Source organism: Molothrus aeneus, chromosome 20 (assembly GCF_037042795.1).
Source record: "Molothrus aeneus isolate 106 chromosome 20, BPBGC_Maene_1.0, whole genome shotgun sequence".
Lineage (NCBI taxonomy): Eukaryota > Metazoa > Chordata > Aves > Passeriformes > Icteridae > Molothrus > Molothrus aeneus.
In genome coordinates, this window is record NC_089665.1 from 3,252,181 (window position 1) to 3,267,114 (window position 14,934).

The 14,934-nt window shown below is 53.8% G+C and overlaps 1 protein-coding gene across 8 annotated transcripts in view; it reads right to left on the reverse strand.

Moving 5' to 3' along the window:
- Positions 1 to 13,893, reverse strand: part of GTF2IRD1 (GTF2I repeat domain containing 1) — a 71,044-nt gene extending 57,151 nt beyond the window's left edge. For 7 of the 8 annotated variants that reach the window (XM_066563340.1, XM_066563342.1, XM_066563339.1 and 4 more), the window contains exon 1: positions 13,832 to 13,893. The gene's annotated coding sequence lies outside the window, so the exon portion shown is untranslated. Of the gene's footprint in view, positions 1 to 12,562; positions 12,724 to 13,831 lie in introns of those variants that run through there. The other variant, XM_066563343.1, reaches the window with a different exon arrangement.
- Between the last annotated feature and the right edge of the window lie 1,041 nt (positions 13,894 to 14,934).

A 14,934-nucleotide genomic window follows, 5' to 3' on the forward strand; every position in this document is an offset into this window, starting at 1 on the left:
ACTGCTGGTTATTGCAAGAAGATGATGGCAAACCATGCTCAGTGAAAAAAAAATGAGGTGAAATGAACTCAGAAGCCATGGGACAACCTGCAAGGCACGTCTTGGGATTGCACCAGCCTGGCTTCCCAGCCCTGTACCCCCCTGCACCCCTCCATCAGCACTTGGGCCCCACCTTGCATGCCTGAGTGGGTGCTGGAGCAGGGGGAAGGCAAGCAGACTGTGCTCCCTGCTCTGGTTCAGCAGTGCACACACTAACACTGGGGTTATTTAAAGCCAAGTTTTAACAGCATTCAGCTACTGGTTGCGTGATCAGGATAAAAAATCGCAATCCTAATTCCTGGCCCCCGGTGCCTATGGCAACTGGTATCCGTCTCCTTGGAAACTAATCTCGTGGTATTTGAACAATGTACCAAGGGCCTTTAATCTCCCAAAGACTGTAAATCTTTATTCTAGCCTGCTCTCTTCCTACCCCAAGAGCCAATATAAAAAGCCTGTTGTTTTCCATGAAATCACTAAGAGCCTAACTTGAATTTTATATTACACAGACACGTGCTTTTTGGCTTTTTAAAAATATTTTTTCTCCCTACTAAATTAAGGAAAAATCCCATATATTTGATGCCCTTGGTGTTGCAGCCCTGGCCCCACACCTTGGCAGGGGTTTGCTTTCTCTGAACAGTGCTCAATGCCATATCCTGGCTCTTGCCTCAACTGGCACGTCCACCTTGTCCATCTAACCAGACACTGCTCCAGATTATCATTATCATTATTATTATTATTATTTTTATTAATTATTATCTAGCAAAAGGCTACTCAAACTGCAAGGCTACTCAAGCAGCACCAACTCATTGCTGGGGACAATGAGCCCACAAGGGCTGGCCAGAGGATGCTCCATCCCAGTCCCCCAAAAGCTGTTGGGCTCCTCATCTTGCTCCTCAGCACTCAACCCCAATGCTTTTTGCTTTTGCAAAGCTGCAGTTGATGGCACCAGCCCCTCCCCAGCTCCCAGACAGTGCTCATCACCCACTTTCTGCTCTGCACAGGCAATTAGTTTGCTCTGCATAAGGTGGTCCCTGACAGAGAGATGCCACATAATCTCATTATGTTTAATTTTATCTCTAGTATTTCTCTCTGGTTACTGGTGTCTCAGCACTGAGTATTCCGTGCGTTACAGGATGGGCTGTTTGCTAATCCAGGCTGGCTACATAAATAAACTCATTAAAAAAAAATAAAATGGCTTTTTAAAGGAGGATGAAAGGAGGCTCAGAATGGGAGCATCCTACTCCCTGAGTTTCCCATTCCTGTCTGCTCCCCGCTCTATTTTATTTTTATTTTATTTTATTTTATTTTATTTTATTTTATTTTATTTTATTTTATTTTATTTTATTTTATTTTATTTTATGGGATGAGTCACAAAGGTGATAGCAGGTCCTGGGTCACCCCAGCCCTAGAGCTGGGAGTATGTGTGCAGAGAGCTATTGCCACCCACAGCCTCAGTGCCTGCCCAGAGCTGGGCACCCTGCACAGGGCAGGTGACTCACACTGGCAGAGGAGCAGCCCTGGGTGAAGCCAAGCATGCCCCCGCCCCGGTGTGACCCGTCGAGTGAGGCAGGTACTGACAGTGCTGCCTGGGAGGTGCAGCCAGCCAGGATCCCCATTTCCTCCCCAGGCAGCCTCTGGCCACGACACCAGCCCCAAACCCTGCCCTTTCCCATGCAAACCCTGCCAAGGCTCAGTGCCACTGCTGCTGTCAGAGCCAAACCCAGGCAGGGACATCACCTTCCATGGGGAGGCAAGACAGGACAGGGAAGCCTCTGGGAATGGCAGGGGGGCTGCCCAGCAACACTGGATCCTGCTTTGCAGCTGGTGGAGCAAGGTGTCCCCACCAGTGTGACCATCCCCACAGCTCCTGTGGGGACATTTCCCAATGTCCAATACATCTTGGGTGTACACCACAAGATTACCCCCACATTCACAAAGGCTTGGCTTTTTTTAACACTGAGCCCTGAGTGCCATAAGCCCTGCGGGGCTGATGGCAGCTAGCCAGGGACAGGGACAGATGGATGGGACAGACCCACATACAGAGAGCAGCTGTCCCAGCAACACCTCTGTCCCTGGGGACTCTGAGGAACCAACGTTGGTGCCTTCACCTGGGCAGGACAGCACAGCCTTGGAGGGGTTTGCTGTGCTGCCAGGGTCTCACTGGTGCTCCCAGAGGGATCTGGGCTGCACTGGGGTGGGGAGTGTGCCAGCCTAGGGCAGATGCAGTGGGAGTGGCTCTGATGACAGCCCTGATCCAAGGGCTGGCCCCAGGGAGCCCTGTGAGGATGGCTCCAGGCTGGCCAGGATCTGGCCCCAAAACAAGCCAGGTCCTCTCCCACGTGTTTCTGCTGGGAGTCACGTCAGGACAAGGTGACCTGGCTGTTGATACCTCCTCCTTCCCAGGACTTGTCATCACTCAGGCTCGAGCATGGCAGCTTGGGACAGCATTTCCCTTCCCTGACACCTCAACCCATCCCAGAGCCCCTCTTTCCCAGCAAGAAACTGGCCCAGATCAGCCCTGGTCCCTATAACCCCTGTCTGCCAGTGGGTCAGCTCAGCTCCCTGAACCTGCAGCCCCCAGCCCTGCCCCTGTCCTCTCACACTGCTTTGGAAAGGATTAGCCAGGCAAATCATTGGCAGAGGTGCCCCCCAACACCATGGGGCCAGCAGAGCCCAAGGTCTTGCAGAAACACATGTTCCCTCCTGCTAAATTCCAGCTTAATTCTCATTTCCATTGTGTTATGAAATACATTATCTATTGAAACTAAGTCAACAGTTGTTTGCATTTACGTGTAAACACAGTGAATATTAGGAGCGGGGCCAGCATTATATTTGCATCCAAAATGCTGCCTGCACTGCTCTCTCTCTCCCTGGCTGTTCTCCATTTTTACAGCTAAAGACACAAGGATGCAGGAGATGGTGAAACCCAAGACCAGAGCAGCCCAAGAAGCAAGAAACCCCTTGTTTTCCTCTCTCTATTTTTATTTTTCTGCAGCAGGAGAAGAAACATCCGCTTAAGCCCCCATACCATCGACATACACACCCCTTCATCTCAGGGCCAAGTTGAAACTGCTTCAAATTCCCAATGACACACATCTCTTATCAGAGCTGCTTTGCATAATGCATAAATATTTATTTGCTTTTAATCCTGCAAAGCAAACCTGCCTTGTGGCACGTTCCCCTTAATCGGCAGCTCTGGCGCCCGACAAAGCGCCAAGAGAAGCAGCGTCCCAAATTCAGAGCCTACTTTAGATGCAGGGGCAGGGAAATAAGCACCCAAGGTCCAGTACCCACCACCTCCTGGGGTGCCCAGGGCAGGATTGGGGTGCCAAAGCAGCCATAAAGCACCTTGGTTCCTTGCCTCCAGGCAAATGAAGAGCTTGGCTCAGGCACCTCATAAATAACAGAAAATAAATATATCTGCATCATGAAACCATGAGAGTGTGTGTGAGAGGTGGCTGGATGCTGACTTAGCTCCTGCATGGTGATGCTTCCAGGAGATGTAGCAGGGAGGGTGGGTCTAGGCCCCCAAAAAAGAGATTTTGGGGGCTGAGTAAAGGAAGAGCACCATGGGAGAGGGAAGGCAGAGGGCATGTGGCTTATTTTTGGGGTTCATGGCTTATTTTTGGGGTTCACAGCTTAGTTGTTGTACAAGGGCTTGTTGAGTTGAAAAATGGGAACCCTTTGATCATCCATGGGGCAGGCAATGAGGGATTGTACAACCAGAGACCAACTCAGCCTCTCCATCATCCCAGGACATTGCTGAGCACAAACCCAAACCCTGTCAGGACCCACACAGCCTCACATGCCACAAAACTTGTAGGAACCAATAAAAAATGAGAATTTCCAAACATCAAATCACCCCAACACCAAAACCCCCTCCTGCTTCAGCCAGAAGTACAGGAAGCAGCACACTCACCCTCATCCATCCCCACCCCACAGCAATCACAGCATCTGCCTTTGGACCCTTGGGATTGTGAATTCATTCCTCAATCAGCTCCTCTTCAATGGGTGGGAAGTAAAAGGCAAGGGGTGCAGCAAAGGGGTGAATTCTGTGCTCAGCTCTTCACTGCACATGCAGCCAGAGCAGGTAAACACAGAACTACTCCATAGTGGGCAGGTAAATATATAAATAGCATTTATTTCGGCCACTCAGCCTCATCCTCTGATAACCTGCTGACCCAGACAGAACCCCAAAAACTGATTCAAAGCAAAATGCTGATTTTGCTCAAGATGGGAAGAAGCACCTTAATCTCTACCCAGGGTCAGTGATTTGGGACTGGGAGGAGAAACCAGCCCAGCCACCCTGAAGAGGCTTTGCCCAGGAGCTGAGTGTCACCTTGCACCTCTCCAGCACCTCCAAGGAGGGACACTGCTCCATCCCCATGAACACCTTCCCCAGCCCCCATGTCCACTGCCTTGCTACTGAGGACACAAAGCACCCCAAAGTGCAGCAAAATCATCACTGGGAAGGAAGTCCCTGAGCCTAAATGCCTATCACAGCATCACTGGAAAGGTGGGGTAGTAAAGGGGGAGGACAGAAAACCCTCTGGCACACCCACACACAGAGGGCTGAGAGGAATGGTGTTTGCAGGAAGGGTTTCCATAGGTATCACAATGGCTTTCAGGCAGGGAGCACACACTGGAGTACAGACTCAGCTTGGCACCCCTGAACAGACCCAGGCACAAACAGTGTTATGGGGAGGAGGAAGAAGAGAGAGACCCCAGCCCCTGTCCTGGCTCACAGACAAGCAATGTTGTATGCACCAGTGGCTGCAGTTTTGGTTTTGGGGAGTGTGGAGCCATGGGGACATGGGGCAGCACAAGCAGACAAGGAGGCCATCAGCAGCACTAGAAGAGAGTCACCCTCCTGCTGCTCTCCTCACCTGCAGCCCTGACAGGAGAATTTCCCCTTCTGCTCTCCTGGTCTTGCACCTCCAAAGTGCCAGCTCAAGCTGCCACCAGGCACCAGCTTCCATGGCCCATGGGGACAATGCCACAGCAAAGTCCATCCAGTCTGGACATGGAAGAGACCCCCACAAGATGCAAAAGCCTCCTTGGATTCTGCAGCATCCACAGCAGCAGCTCCCCAGAGCAGAGACAATTCCACATTATTTTGAATGATCATGTTCAAAATAATAAAGGAGGCCTACGTGCTCAGATGCATTGACAGCAACCCAGCACCAGCCCAGGAGTTAAAAATAGCCCTTTGCAGGAGTGCCAGCCCTGACCACAGCACCCCTGGCCCTGTGGGACACACACTCTCTGCTCTGTCCATTGGCATCACCACATCAGCTCCATGGCACACTCAAAGGTCAGCAGGTGTTGAAATATGCATCTTGCTTGCAGGAAAAAAAAGGAAAAAAAAATTAACCAAAAGGAGAAAAAAATATATTCAAGGACCCTATGCTGCTTGGGGAGAGAGAAATAAATGAAGATGGGGAGAAAATTTATTGGGGTTCAAGCCCCACGTTGAGCAGGTGATGTTCAGAGAGCACTGAGGTGCAGAGGGGAGCCAAGCATCACCCTTGACAGATGTGGAAACAGAGGAAACATTTGCATTACAGCAGAGGCACTGGAGCTGTCTTTTACTATGGATTTTTTTACTGGATTTCTGCAGGTGTAATTCCCACAGAGATAAAGACCTTGGTTTCCAACAAGCAGTGGCATTGTACATGAATTACAACAGAAAATGTGGGGAAACAAAGAAGTTTTCAAGAGAGCACATAACCCTCAGATGGGTGGCATGGGGAAAGCTGGTGGGCAGCTGTGGGAAGAGAGTACCAGTGAGAAATGGGGCTGGTCTCACTCTCCCACCTTCCAAAGGAATAAACCTTTAGACAGTGGGGGGAAAAATGAGCCCACCTAAGCAATATGTATTTGAGGGGCACAGAGGAGTTGATGCAGCAGGACCAGCAAGGAGCCTTGGGAAGGGCACAGGTGGGTGCTGGGTCCATCCCAGAGCCAGGTTTTCACTTTGAGAGCTCATGTGGGACTGGATGCATCAGGCTGATCAGCTCATGACACCAGTCATGCTTGTCTCTCTTAAATGTCTTTTTTCTCCCCTCTCATTTTAAACAAACAAACAAAAAAAACCACCACCCCAAAACAGCCTGACACTAATTCTGACAGGTTTAATAAATGTTTAATGTCCTATTAAAGGTCACCACCCACTCACCTCTGCCTGTGGACCTGCAGTAACAGCACTGGGGCATTCTGCTTGGGCTGTGCTGTTTTATAAGGGCAATAATGCCCTGATGCCCAGCCTGGCACTTCCCAAGGAGCTGTGGGGCAGGGCTGGCACTTGCAGTGAGCCCCAGTTAACCCCTCACCTTTGATGGGGCAGGGTGCTCAGAGCAGCTGTGGCAGCCCCAGGATCCCTGGCAGTGCCCAAGGCCAGCTTGGACAGGGCTTGGAGCAGCCTGGGACAGTGGAAGGTGTCCCTGCCATGGCAGGGGACTGGAACAAGATGATCTTTAATGTTCATTCCAACCCAAGCCATTCTATGGTTCCATGATTCAAGATCCTGGATGAACTTCATCTGAGGACATGGAGGTAAACACATTTTGGGGGGCAAAAATACCAAACTCTAGCTCAGGGTAAAATGCTCTAATTTCACTTAAAGGGTTTATGGGCATTTTTCCCCAGGAAGACAAGATGAAATTACAGCCCAGCAATTCCCCTAAAGGGTGCAGAACAATTTATTTCCAGTGATCCTCTTCTAATGAAGCCAATTTTTAACCTTGTCAGAAGGTGCATGCAGGCTCGGGGCACTGGTGCAGCTCCCTTCCCCCCACGCCTGCCTTTCCCAGGATGAAAACCTCCAACCTAAACCCCAACCAGGATGTTTATTTAAGACCCAAACCCCAAAGGCATTTTAAACAAGCAAAGTTCCTCACATATTTTGCTGACCAAGTGCAATCCTTCATGCCAGTGATTGCAAGTTTGCACCCAGGGGTTTGTGGGGGTCCCTGCTGCCACCAGGATGGTGTCCCACTGCTCAGGTGGGAGCAAGGATGATTCTGTGGGACCCAGGGACCTGGTGGCATCTTGTGGTGTCCTCAGAGCATTCCAACACATCTGGGTCTCCACAGTTCAGCAATGTGGTGGCTCAGTTTGTGGGAAGCTGGCCAATGACCCCACCATCACCCCAACAGCCTCACTACACTCCAGTGGGAATTGGTCCTCACCAGTTGGAAAGGCTCACAGCTCATGTGCCAGCTGATTAAGAGGGAGGAAGCCATGAGAAAAAGTCCCTTCTCTATCCATACCAGCCACTCGTGTTTCTCCTAGGACACATCTGACACCAGCCAGCAGGAAGTAGCAGGGGAGCAGCCGTACAGCAGGCAGCTCCCACTGCTCCCTGCAGCAGCTCTTCAGCAGATGGTGGCTCATAACATCATTATGTTTACCTAACAAGATTGCTTTATTGTAGCCCTCCAACAATAAAGCCAGAGCATCTCAAAGCAGTGGCCAACGCCTGGGCTTTGACAATCCTGGTGCCAAAAAAATATATATGTAATTTTAGATCTTTATATAAATCATTATTTTAGAGGTCACAGTAATACACTGATTTTTTTTTTCCCCCCCATACTAAAACAGATGTGACTCACATGCAAGCAAAAAGACATACAATTCAATGCTTTAAATTCTTTTAAGTGCTGGGGTGGGGAGTTGCTGTAGCAATTTGGGTAATGCCACGGGCACACAGAGCTCAACCCCCAATCTACCCAGAGCAGGACGCCAGAGACAGCGTTCCTCCTCCTGGCAAGGACTGTCATTCCCTGTCTGCACAGCAAACAGGGGCCCAGCCTTCTAAATAATAATGCAATACAAATAATAAAAGATAATTCCCACATATTTAATCATTACCAGAGCTCTGGGAAGAAATGATAATCAGGCCCCTACTAATTAGGGAGACATAATCCTGCCTTTCCTACAGGTTTTTCCATCCCTGTCTCCTACCCTGCAGTGAAACAAGAAGAAATCCAGCCCAGTGGGAAGGAGTGTAGCTTTGGTGGAAGCCTCAAACAGATCCCAAAGCACAGCCACAGCGGGCACAGCCCCATCCTACCAATGCCAAATTCCCCATCCCACTGGACTCAGTATCCACCCTACCACAAATGTAACCCATCCTTTATGGTACCTCCTGTGACTGTCCAAGCAGCAGCATCCATCCAGCAAAATCCCTCCCCTTGCCACCAATGTCCCTCCGGGATCTCAGCCCTGCAGCAGGACCTGCAGCTTGTCCCAAGCCTCACCCAGAGGCTTCCAGCATCCTGCAGCACTCAGGGGCAGTGGGCAGGCAGGGAGGGCAGTGCTGGCACTGGTGCCACGGTGCCACCGAGGGCCTGGCACTGAGCCCTTATGAAGTGCACAGGGTTAATGGCTGCCATGAGGATTGCTGCTAATTAGCAGCAGGGCTGGGTTTGTCCCTTTCATCTGTGCATCCTGTCAGCGTGGGAGTTCTGCCCACCTCCAGGGAGCCACCTCCAGCTTGGTGCAATGGTCAGAGATGTCTCCACTGCCCAGGGCCAGTCCTCTGGTGCTACCAGGCTGGAGCCCAGCAGCAAATGAGCAGCCAGTGCCTCAAGGCAAGGTCACCTCTCACAGGTACTGAGTAGTAGGTGGCTTCCCAGGCAGGAGGCAGCCACACAGACACAGCTGGAGCCAAAGACACAATGTGATCTCTGCCAAAACCTGGGCACAGAGATGCACTCATCCCATTAAAGGTGGGTGAAGCAACTTCCAGCACAGCAACCAGACAAAACCATGGAGATCTTTCTCACCCACTGGGGTGTTTTGTTTCCAGTGTCATCTTGCTCTGGAAGACTCCCACTCTGTAAGTTTTCCCTAAGCCAGACCAACTGCCTCTGTGTTCTTCCAAACAACAGTTACCTGTTGAAAAACTTTGAAGGTTTTTAGCAAGGGAGAAGGAAGCCAAGGGCTCCTAGAGAGCCACACCATGGGCACAACCCATGGCAGGGACCCCATGTACCCATGCTGCTTCATCCAGGGATTTGAACTGGGCCTGAAAAGTGCTGCTGCCCATCAAGGCCCAGGCTCCATGTTCTTCTCTCAGAAGCACATAAATCTGTGCAATCTCATCCATTGCAGGGGGAGGTTTCTCCTGGAGGAGAAACCAAGCCAAGCAAGACACACAACCCTGGCAGCGACCAGCATCCACACATATCACCAAAAGGTGCAAGAAATTATCCAAAAATTAAAAATGCTTAAAAACATCCTGCCCAGCAGTTTTCTTCCCAGCCATCTCCAGTGGGATCTACACCTCAAAGCACGCCCTGGGCTCCCAGGTTTTAACTGGGGGCTGTGGGAACAGATCAACAGCAGGTCTGTGGTGCCCACCACGAGCCTTTGCAGCCACCTGTTCCCACCTACTTGGACGGCCCAGGGGCACTGCCAGTGCCCAGCACACCCCACAGGGGATGTCACCCATGGCCAGGAGGCATCTGGGCTTGTCTCTTCCATCTCCTGGGGCAGAAGTCCCAGGCATGCAGGTGGGCTCTACATGGCACATTTCCAGGACCCATCCTGTGTCCACACCAACCTACCCACTGGCACTTGCTCTGTTTAATGTCAGAGATGTAAAGAAAATGAAGATGGACATCTCAGCCCTCATATGAGAGGTGGAGATTGGCTCTGAGGAGGGACACGCTGGCAAAGGACGCTGACATCCACGTGGCTGTGCAGCAGCAGAGTCATGCTCCTCACTGGTCCCCACTCATTCCACCCAGATTAATTAATTACCTTTTTAAACCAGCTAGACCAGCACAGAGCAGACACAAGACAACGTGAAGCCAGAAAACTCCCACAGAAGCTGTTTGCATGGACAAATGTAAATACTGCTCAGCACAGTCTGCTCCTGAGGAGGGGTCCATGTGCCCAGTGCTTTTCTGCACAGCATCTCACCTCAAGGGGTGCTTTCCTTTGCTCCCACAGCAAGGAGAGCCTTGCTGTGCTCTGGGTAAGCTCCTAAGGTGGTGTTTGGCAGCAGCTCCTGGATCAGGATGGTCCCACGTGCCCCAGCTGATTTGGGGGGGGTCTCTGGCAGAAACATCCCAGCCCAGCCCACTGCTCCACCATTCTTGGGATTGAAGCAAATTTAACCAAGAGAGCAACACCAAGAAATGAAGCATCAAAACAGCAAGCCAGAAATCCCCATGACCACAATTCCTAAAGCCCACCTGGGGCCACTGCAGTTTCCTGCAGCTCTTGACTGCTTTTTAAAGACAACATTTCAAGAAATGCAAACTGAACATGCTCTGTGAAGGGACAGGGATGCCACAGGGCAGAGCAAAGCCCTGGGAAGCTTCACTCCAGTCTGCAAAGAGCTGCCACTTTCTCTGCAAACCTCCAGCTGGGGCTCTCTCTCTACCCCCAGCCCCAGTGCTCTGGCCACAATCCAGATGGACACCAGACCCCTTCCCCATAGCTTCCAGCTGGGCTCTTCCCAATGAATGAGCCAATAAACACATATTTAGCTCATGGATAGCTATCTGCATCTCGGGAGGGGCTCCCAGAAGGTCCTTTCCTGTCCTCAAGAAAGTCTCTGGTGGTGGCAAACCTCTGTTCCTCCCTCAAAGCCCTGAAGAAGTTTTGTCATTACCAGCAAGGTGTTAACACAGCCACACACGTGGCTGGAGGAGCAAAGCAAGAACAATAACACAGCCCCTCATCTGCCCATCATGCCCCTTCCCCAAACCATCACTCACCCCTTGCACCTCAGCCCAGTCATCCTGGAGCAGCAGGATCCATTCACACATTTTCTTCCATGACAAACCACCACCACCTCCACTCACCACAGGCATCTGCAAATGGGTGCTGGCAGCACACACAGAATAACCGTGCCCAACACCACTGCCCAAGATGGGGACAGCCAGCAGCAAGGCCAGGGGTCAGCCCTGCAGCCAACATCCAGCTGGAGTCCCTGTGCATTCCTCCAGCCTGGCTGCTGGGGTGCTGCTGACAAAATTCCTGAAGGAAGTCCAGGGCATTGATAATTGCCAAAAAACATCTGAGCTATTTCCTGTGGGAGAAGCAGATGGGAATCCCCCATTAACTCCAGTAGCCAGAGGTTGTGTTTTGGCCTGGGACTTTGGGGGTTTGGTATTCTCCTTCCTATAAGCATCACTCCAGTTATATGTGATGCACACCATGTAGGACAGCCAGACCTGTACCCTCTGTGCTGACCCCAAAGCCCACCTTTCTTGTCACCTCCTGCCCCATGCAAGGTTCTTGTGAAAGGAAGGGCTGGGCTGGCAGTGTGGGCACTGTGTCTCACCCAGGCAGATAGAGCCAGGTTGCTAAACGTGTCCTTGAGCAGCTTCCTGCTCATCTGCCCCAGCTTCTCATTAGCAAACCTGAACGAGCAGCAACAGCACCAGCAGCTCCTCCAGAGATGGGAAAGCCCTCTCAGGAGGGACAGCAGGAGCAGGCAGCAGCACCAGAGCAAATCCCTGGCATCATTCATTCCTCAGCTTCTGCAAGCACCATGTGAGGGTAGCTGCCTGATCCCTTCTCCTGCCCACAGAGTGCCAATACATCCCCGGCAGGTGCCACCCCAGAAATGTGGCTTTGAGAGGCCGTGCCAGCCTGGAGAGCCAGGGTGCATGGGAAACCAGTGGCACAGCCCCAAAGCAGGGCACCCTGTCCCTCAGTGGGCACCAGTGGCCACAGGGACTCTGGCTCTGCAAGGCTAAAGGGAGAAGAGCAGGGGACCCACGGGTGTTGATAAAACTACACTGCCCTGACAGGCAGCTGCTGACACTGCTTCAATGGCAGCATGTGCTGCTGTGCCAGGGCTTGCTGCTCTGCCTCAGGGGCTGCAGCAGAGCCACTGGGACACAGCCTTCAGCACCCTCAGCTGCCAGCAGGGTCGGGTCTCATCCTGGTGGTCCCCATTTTGCTGCAGCAGTTTCCACAGAAGGGGATTCTGTGGGCTCAGATGGGCAATGACCAGCTTAATGGGTCTGGGTGCATTGTGGGGGCCTCTGGAGAATTAAAGGCTCTCACGTCCACAAGATTATTGCCCAGCTACAGCACTTCCAAGAGCTCCTTCAGTGGGAGCAGCACGAAGAGCAGACACCCCGAAGCTCCTGTTACACAAGGCCACCACTGATGTCCCCAGGCGTTCCAATGTCCACAGCTTCACACTGACAGGGGGCAGGTGTGGCAGCAGGCTGGGTGACCAACCTCAAAGTGCCCATAGCAGCCAGTCCCATGGCTCTGCCATGGTGCTCGGTGGCACCATCACCTCCCGAAGTGCCCTCGCCTGGCTGTGCCCAGAGCCCACCACAAACAGCCAGGATTACCTGCACAGCACCGCCGGGTCCAAGGCTCACTCCTGCACAAGGCACATTAATAGGATCACTCCAATTTACAGCTTATCCCAGATAAACCCACTGCCAGCCCCACACCCTGCAAGGACAAGGGCACCTGCTCCTCAGGGAGCAACTTTCTCCCTATCACAGTCATCCCTCGGCACCAAAAATCCTCCACTCACCCTGTAGAGGATGCCTGTTCCTTCAGGCCACGGGCCACGGTGCCCAGGCCAGTGACCAGTCCAGCTGCAGCCCCAAGCACTCCACCAGCTCAGCACCGTGTTTCTATTTCCAGCAGCACTGCTGCCAATCCCCACACCAGCACAGAGGAGGCAAGCTCCAGCAGAGCCCTGCTTCCAGCTCCCCTTCCTGCCTGGCACCGTCCAACACAGCCAGGGCAGGTGGTGGTCACAGAAACGCCTTCAGGATGTGGGCCACCCCTGAGGGCCAGCCTGACATCCCCTATCCCACCCCCAGCTCTACTGCTCCCTGCACCCCCTCTGCAGCACCATCACCCCCAGCTCCTCATGCCCTCCCAGCCTTACTGCTTCCTGGCATCCCTTCACAGCCCCCATGGATCCCACCAACCCCAGGGCCCATCATCACCCCCAGCATTCCCCCCACCAGCTGCAATGAGCTCAACACCCCATCAGCTCTAATATCCCCAGCATCTCCAAGCCCTACAGATCTTCAATATCCTTCCCAACCCGAATAACATCCAGAACCCCTGCCAAGCTCTACTGCCCGGCAGTACCCCCCAGCCCCACTGCCCTGCAGCATCCCCCAACACCATGAGCTCCCAGTATTCCTACTGCCCCCCTGAACTCTCCCACACTGATGAGCCTGGCATTCCTCCCCCAGCATCCCTCCAGCCCCAATAATCTCAGCATCCCCTGCAGCAACCCCAACATCCCCCGTGCCTTGATGCCACACTGCACCCCCATAGCCCTATCAGCCCCCACCAGCCCTAATGAATCCCCCAACCCTCAGCCTTAAAGAGCCCAGCACGCCCCCCCACCCTACTGCCCCCCCGACCCCGCAGCCCTCTCATCTCCCCAGCAACCCTACTGCCCACTGACATCCCCCGTGCCCTGATGTCGCTCAGCAGCGCTGCAGCCGTATCCCCCCTCCAGCAGTCCCGCTGCCCCTCTGCATCTCCCAGCGCTCACCCCTACCTAATGTCCTGCGCTGCATCCTCAGCACCACCCTCCCCCCGGATCCCTAATGCACACCTCCAGCCCCAACACTCCCAAGCACCCCCCGAATCCTGCTGCCCCCTGCATCCCTCAGCCCTATCCCCCAGCCCCAGCGCTCCCCCAGCCTCCAGATCCCCCTGCCCCATCGCACCCCGCACCCGCAGTGCCCCCCGCCGCTGCTCCCCCCCAGGGCCGTGACTGGGGGTGGAGAGGGGACCCGTCAAGAGGGGAGGGGAGGCCAAAACTTTTCCTTACCGCGGGCGGTTGGGGCGCGGCGCCGCTGCCTCCCCCGGCGAGGCTGCGCGGGAGCGGCGGGAGCGGCGGGAGCGGCGGGGGCGGGCGGGCGGGGGCCGGGATGGAGCCGCCTCCCGCCGCCTCCCGCCGCTTCCCGGGCGGAGCCGGTACAACCCGACAGGGGCCTAAAGGAATGAAAAGAAGCCGAGAGGGGGGTGTTGTTTTTTTTTTCTTTTTTTTTTTCCTCTCCCCCCCCCCTCCCCGCACACCCCAAATCGGGCAGGGAGAGCAGTTCTTTGTTCTGTAATCCCAGTAAAAGTGCCAGCCATTCGCCCCGCCGCTAATCCCAACCCCGCGCAACGGCCGCATCCATTGGCTGCCCTTTACACACGGGATTAACCAGCCCGAAAGCGGGGAGGGGGGGCTGGTGAAGGCCGGGGGAGCTCTGGAAGTCCTTGCACGCCGCGCCGGGGACGCGCCGAGACCGTACCGGGCCACGCGGGCGCGTCCCCGGCGCGACCCCGGCGCGGCCCCGGCTCTGGGGTGCCGTGGGTGCGTGTCGCCACCTGTTGGTGTTGGCACGGCTGGGTTTGACCCGGTGTCGTGTGGATTGGCACCTCTTGGCACGGCTTGATCTGTCGGGACATGGCATGGTGTAGAGTCATAGCATCGCATCGTGGTTGGGGTTGGAAGGGACCTCAAATATCATCTTATTGCAAGCTCCGTGCCACGGGCAGGGACACCTTCCACTGACCCAGGTTGTTCCACGTCCCATCCAGCCTGGCCTTGAACACTTCTAGGGATGGGGCAGCCACAGCTGCTCTGGGCAACCTGAGCCAGGAAGAAAGTCTTCCCTGCCCTCTGGCAGTGTGAAGCCATTCCCCTTTGTCCTTTATCTCAAGCCCTTGTTCAAAATCCCTCTCCAGCTCTCATGGAGCCCCTTTAGGCACTGCAAGGGTCTCTAAGTTCTCCAGGATCTCCCCAGAGCCTTCTCTTCTCCAGGCTGAACAACCCCAGCTCTTCAGCTTGTCTTCATTAGCAGAGGTGCTCCAGAGGCAGAGCACAGCTCAGCTCAGCCTGGCCCAGTTCAGCTCAGCCTGGCCCAGTTCAGCCCAGTTCAGCTC